The sequence below is a fragment of the Spea bombifrons genome, chromosome 1, assembly GCF_027358695.1.
Source record: "Spea bombifrons isolate aSpeBom1 chromosome 1, aSpeBom1.2.pri, whole genome shotgun sequence".
NCBI lineage: Eukaryota > Metazoa > Chordata > Amphibia > Anura > Pelobatidae > Spea > Spea bombifrons.
The window spans coordinates 104,063,652-104,071,073 of NC_071087.1; positions in this window are offsets into that span (position 1 = coordinate 104,063,652).

The following is a 7,422-nucleotide window of genomic DNA, read 5'->3' on the forward strand; positions in this document are numbered from 1 at the left end:
TGTTAAATAGGAAGGATAATTTTAGCAAACAAGCTTCAGTTGATCGTATAACTCCTCACAGATCCTTCCCCAAGCAGTTGTATTGACCATAAGCATCAAACAATAAAATATTTAAGCACTTTTGAGCAGAGCTCCTCCTCACCTTTCTGTAAGTCAAATTGTTATGTTATATACTACATGTTATGTCCTGTTTACCCATTGTACAGTGCTATGGAAAATGATGACCCTATATGAATACAATGAATAATAAATAATAATATAATCTGTCTTATCTTATCTTTTAAAAATGTCATCATATTGCCCCTAGATTTATAACTAGTTTTTAGAACTTTTAGTTTTATATCACATTTGTCATGATAAACAATCCTAACTCATCCTCTTTTGTATTAGATACCCCTTAACCATGTCCTAGCCCACCATTATTTTACCTAGCTGTCAAGATAAGTCAGGATTTACATTCACAGATCCCAAATATTCTTCATATGTTGCCACTATAGTCACTCTGTAAGTAAGCTATTCCGAAAGGGGTTGGAGTTGAACGCTACTTTAAAAATAACTGGTGCTTGCTGGATAACAATTAACAAATCACATCCCACACTAAATTAACCACATTAAAAGGGAAATCACCATAAAATTACCCATCATAATCAGCAACGTGGCCGGTTGCCTGCTAGCCACATTAATTAATATGTACCAGTTTTTGTTTTTTTAATACCATAATGTTTACCTTGGAATTCACTCATAAGCACTTGAATAATGAATGACAAGCTCCTACATAGTGACTTGTAAGCTCCTGCTCCTTGACTCCTTGCATGTGAGCCTCGCATTCACTTGACTGCATTTCTTTTGTGAATTTGTAAGTTTCTGTACGAGTTGAGTGGTTGTTACTTACTTTGAGTCATGTTAGTTGAGTTCACCCTCTTAACTCAACTCATGATATCATTTTTCAGTGATTCCATTGTTTCAAACTAAACATTGTAGCAAATAGAGATTTCTATTCTGATATACAAACAAACATTAAATAATAGGTATTGGAAATAGACATGAAGAGTTGTTGTTTTGGAAACAAAATAGAAGGAATGCTTGAAATTGTAACTTGTGGGACAAAAATATTGTCTTAAATGGCTGAACTTGGAACTATGTGTATTGTTTGTGATGATTCTCTTGGATCAACCAATATCTCAGGAGTGACATAAAAAAACATTATATTGTACCAGTTGTGTTTTTAACAGACTTGAAACAACAATAGCCATGGGGCAAAACACTTTTACAGACTCATGCCCTTATGGACTTTTCTTTTTTCTTCTATTGACAATGTTTCTGTATTCCTGTATTTTTAGTCATTGTGGACATTTTTAAGAGATTTTTTTTCCTTTCCTTATTTTATAGATTAATCCTTGTTCAATTATTCATGTTTACAGTTGTGTTTCCCTTTACAGGAGAGTTGTCGTTACATTAAGCACGATAAAGGGCCATCCCTGGTAAGTCTCTCCCAGATGAAGGGATGAGAACGACTTGCATGAAGAATAGTTTAATTGGTAAGGTGACACCTTTTTGTTTTATAAAGTTCTAAAATTTTTTTTTTAAATGGTAGTTCATAAGCTAAATAATCAATAGAAGTCAATGATTACTCTAGTTCCGAGTCTTCTACGGGTGATCTAATTTTATATGTGGGGTAAATAGGAATCTGAGTGCTTTCCATTCAGCTCCAGAAGATTAAGTCTAATTTTAAATCCATTATCACAGTGCACAAAAATTGGCAGAACTAATTTGCAATATTTTTTAATAGAAACTGTTTCAAAGAATATTTATACCATCTATTTTTGTATGGTCAATGGGAGAACTGGGTAATGAGTCCTAAATGGTCTTTTGGTAATAACTCCCCAATGAAATTAATGTTTCAAAGCCCACTTTCTATTAGACTAGCAAGATGATGGAGGGGGTTAAGAATATCTATAAAAGGGAAAAATTCCAACCCCCACCCTCTAAAAATCACTTATTACTATATAATTCAGTTACAAAAAACACACTAAGAAACATAGTAATGTACTTTATAATATTGCCCAAGATCTTTCAGTCTTTTTTACCTTGTCTAGTACTGCCCTGCATGGTCACATATATGTATTAGACGACAGACATGGTTGTATTGGAAGCTTATACTGCTTTCTTTAATAAGAGATGTTTTACATTTTGCATAAAACTCTGTTTCATAAGTCAACTCACCCTAACTTATTGTTAGTAGAAACTGAATGTCGATTTTGCAGAGATGATTCTAATTATGTTTTTGTTTAGTAATAATTAAAGACATTGAGCTTACTGCAATTACTGTAATGCTGTTTACAAACATAGGAAACAAATGTTAGGACCATGACGTTGAATGTACATTGCAAAATCATACCTGAAGGACCAATGATGTGCACCATGGTACATGTGCGTAAGGAAGTGCCTATGGAACAAATCACCTGAGGTTGTAGAGGTCATGGAGTCTTTTCTTTGTAGTTTTTATTCACTGCCTTTACTATGCACAATGAAAGGCAAACTCTGACATGTTTCTCTTGCAGTAAGGGCTGACCTGGCCCTATATAATGACCATTCTAGAAATCTCACTGATTGAACTACGCATTATGCAGTCCCAGCATAGTCCTCTTTACAAGAGAACATTTTCAGAGTTGGCATTTCATTATCTATAGAGAAGTTGAGTGTTGAAGTTGAGTGTTTAGTGAGTAAACATGTTACAATGGTTTTGTAGCAAAAAGGCTCATAAAATATTTCCTGAATTTAAGCACTTACAGACAAAAAACACTGACATTTAGAAGAAAATCAATAATTTGCTATGGATCACATCCTCTGAATGACACCATGGTAGAAAAAGGTACAGTGAAAACTTAATATGACCTAACAACCCTTTTCTAAGAGTTGAACTATGACATTTTTATGTTAGTTTATTCGTCATTAACACAGGGCAAATAGGGCAGCTGCCCTGGGCACAGGTTTATCATAGAGCCCTAAAACTGAAGTCCCTATGGTCCTCACAGTGACCAAGCTGTCATGTTTTAAGTATTACCCTGTCTCATTTGTAGGTAACAACATGCAGAGGGATCATCAGAGCTGACTGCTTGCAACAAGTACAACTGGGTTGGGGGCTCACATGTAGAGCATGCCCAGGCTCCCAGGATCAAAAGGCCATGCTATTTGCGCTGTAGTTAGTGATGAATCAAGAAACCAAATTAAAAAGATAGTCTCTTATGAGGGATCATGGAATGGGTGAGTGTTTATTATATGTAAAATATTTACAGCTAAGGAAGTATACAAAATTAAAACATGTATTTTGTACATTCTCTATTAATTTACCCCATTCTCAAAATTATAATTACATTTGTCTGTCTAGGATATAAAGATAACATAAAATCTAACCCAAGTTGGTGAGGAGAACATAGAGTCGGTTTGGGTTACATTACTATTTGGTAAATGTCCAGTAACTCATGTAGGTCAAAGTTTATAGACCCCCTGGACAAGTAGACCAGATGAGGAAATAGCTAAAATGACAGCGAAGGGTGAAGTTATAATTATGGGGAACTTTAATCTTCCTGATGTGAACTGGAAAACCAAATTAGCTGGAATTATCTTTAAAACAAATAGTCGAGGAGCCAACTCATAAGGAGGCCATATTAGATTTAGATGAACGAACGGTGAAAAAAGCTGACTTTTCTAAAATGAGAATATATTGCTTTCTTCACCCAAACAGCAGGGCCGGACTGGCCCACCGGGATACCGGGAAATTTCCCGGTGGGCCGGAAGGTCCGTGGGCTGGGCGGCCATGAAGACAGCCGCTGAGCTGCCCCCCAGGCTGCCCGAAAACTAATCAAAGCGGCCGCTGGGTGCTGATGCCAGCATCAGCACCCAGCAGCCGTGTGCGATGGCCGTCTAGTGATGGGAGCAGTGTGAGGGGTGAAAGCTCCGCCCCCCCGCACTGACCTTTCACCCCTCACGCTGCTCCCATCACTATGCGGCCATCAGATTGCTGGGAATGTAATCTGAACGGCCGATGCGTGCTGATGCCGATCCAGCTTACCATATAAATTAATAAAAAAAAGTGTTAAAGTAGCTCCGGCCGGCGGCATCAGCACGCACCGGCCGTTTAGATTACATTCCCAGCAGTCTGATGGCTGCATAGTGATGGGAGCAGCGTGAGGTGGAAGCTCCGCCCCCTCGCGCTCAGACTGCTGCAGCACCGGATGTCAGTGGCATCCTGTCAGCATAGAGGAGAACAGTGTGCAGCTACCAGGAAGTCAAGAGAAGTAGAAGGTGAGTAAAATAATGTATTTTTGTACTGTATAATGTTTTTTGTATTTGTTAAAAACAAAAAAAATCGGCATGTGTGTGTCTGTAAGTGTGTCCCCCTATATGCCACTCTGCCTCAGAAATGCCTTATACCCCCCTATATGCCACTCTGTCCCATGATATGCCTTTTAACCCCCTATATGCCAGAGTTGCATATAGGGGTATAAGGCATTTCTGGATGCAGAGTGACATATAGGGGGTCAAAAGGCATATCTGGAGGCAGAGTGGCATAAAGGGGGTTAAAAGGTATATCATGGGGCAGAGGAGCATATAGGAGGGTATAAAGCATATAGGGGGCATAAGGCTTTTCTGGAGGCAGAGTGCCCCATGATATGCCTTTTAACCCCCTTCATGCCACTCTGCCTCCAGAAATGCCTTATACCCCCTATATGCCACTCTGTCCCATGATATGCCTTTTAACCCCCTATATGGCAGAGTGGCATATAGGGGGTTAGAAGGCATATCATGGGACAGAGTGGCATATAGGAGGGTTGAGGCATATCGGGGAGGCAGAGTGGCATATAGGGGGGTATAAGGCTTTTCTGGAGGCAGTGTGCCCCATGATATGCCTTTTCACCCCCTTTATGCCACTCTGCCTCCAGAAATGCCTTATACCCCCCTATATGCCACTCTGTCCCATGATATGCCTTTTAACCCCCTATATGCCAGAGTGGCATATAGGGGTATAAGGCATTTCTGGATGCAGAGTGACATATAGGGGGTCAACGGCATATCTGGAGGCAGAGTGGCATAAAGGGAGTTAAAAGGGATGTCATGGGGCAGAGGGGCATATAGGAGGGTATAAAGCATATTGGGGAGGCAGAGTGGCATATAGGGGGCATAAGGCTTTTCTGTAGGCAGAGTGCCCCATGATATGCCTTTTAACCCCCTTTATGCCACTCTGCCTCCAGAAATGCCTTATACCCCCCCTATATGCCACTCTGTCCCATGATATGCCTTTTAACCCCCTATATGGCAGAGTGGCATATAGGGGGTTAGAAGGCATATCATGGGACAGAGTGGCATATAGGGGTATAAGGCATTTCTGGATGCAGAGTGACATATAGGGGGTCAAAAGGCATATCTGGAGGTGGAGTGGCAAAAAGGGGGTTAAAAGGCATATCACGGGGCAGAGGGGCATATAGGAGGGTTGAGGCATATCAGGGAGGCAGAGTGGCATATGGGGGGTATAAGGCATTTCTGGAGGCAGAGTGACATAGGGAGTAAAAGGCATTTCTGGAGGCAGAGTGGCATATAGGGGATTAAAAGGCATATTATGGGGCAGAGTGGCATATAGGAGGGTATAAATCATATCAGGGAGGCAGAGTGGCATATAGGGGGGCATAAGGCTTTTCTGGAGGCAGAGTGCCCCATGGTATGCCTTTTAACCCCCTTCATGCCACTCTGCCTCCAGGAATGCCTTATACCCACTATATGCCACTCTGTCCAATGATATGCCTTTTAACCCCCTATATGGCAGAGTGGCATATTTGGGGTTAGAAGGCATATCATGGGACAGACTGGCATATAGGGGGTATAAGACATTTCTGGAGGCAGAGTGGCATATAGGGGGTTAGAAGGCATATCAGGGGGGCAGAGTGGCAAGCCTGGGGGCAGAGGTGCATAACTCGGGGGTAGGTTGTCAAATGAAAGGAAATAAAAACCAAACATGTCTCAATCATAGCTTTTATTAAATATGGAAAAAATAGTCTACATGAATTAATAAAGAAATAAAAGTTTCTTACCAGAATATCGTGAAGAATAATGTGATCAGTGTTTTGTTCCACTGAATAAAATGGAACTTTTTCATCTAAAAATGTTCGCAGTAGTAAATGTTTTGATCCCATTATGTGTAATGTATTTCATTTATTAGGGCCTTTTAACACTTTTGCTTTCTGGCATTTTAATACAAATAATGAGATAAAAAGAATGGCACATAGTGTGACTCGGGTGTGTATAAGGGGTGCGTGTGGGTATAAGAGCTTCACCGTGAGATAAACTATATGGGGCTGGTCTCCAAATTTTTCCAGGGCTGCTTTTCAGTCCCAGTCCGGCCCTGCCAAACAGTGTTGCTGTAATGCCTCAATGTCAAGGTATTCAGCAACATTGAGATCGGCAGTAGGGGCCCCATGTGGCCCCTTCCCCAGATGTCAGCGACCGCCATACAGTGTATGGTGATGGACACCTGATTTAAAAAGAGCTTAGGAGCCGATCAACGTACACTTCCTAAGGCTAAACTGTGTTGCGAAAATGCTTCAATGGTGTTATAATTTAGTAAATAAGTCATACTTTTCTATATTTTGATCACATTCTATGATTTGCAATTCGTACATAAAGACAGAAATTGTACACCGTTCAAAAATATTAAGTGTTTTGTTAAGGATCCTATATTATTATTATATATAATTATGCAAGTATTATTATGCCATTCAGGTTCCCACACAGTTTTATAAATAATGTTTTCTGTACAGCACAGTATGTTAAATATTGCAATAAAAGAAAAAATGTAGTGCTGGGAAAAATGTGATTGAAGACACCTTCTCTTTAACCGATACAAGCTACATCCATCTTTTTTTGCTCTATGCATGTATGAGAAAACAGAGTTTTGGCATCACCTAGTGGCTAAAAACTGTTTTTAGAAAACCACACATACAAGCTTGTAAAAAAAAAGGTGTTATTTAGTGAAATAAGCTCAGTTTACAAAGAAATACGCTGGTTTACATTGTAAATTGACAACATGGGGTTTGGTTGTGAAATGTAACGTTTTAATTAATTTAACTAGGTTGACCTTTGAATTTGTAACTAAGAGATATTTAAAGTGGTTAAATGGGTTACTCTTTACATTTAAATAAAAATAAAACTACTAAACCAAGTATTTTCTGTTACATAAGTAAATATGCACAAATGAGAGGTAATAATTGCCTTCTCACTTTCTGTTTGTGGTATGGTTTGGAAATTCTGTATTAGAAATCATTGTGTTATAAAACTAATTATAAATTAAGTACAAATGAGGTAAATTAATACTTCTATTATTATACTAATATGTAACATTTAACAAGCAATGTTATTACAAAAATATTT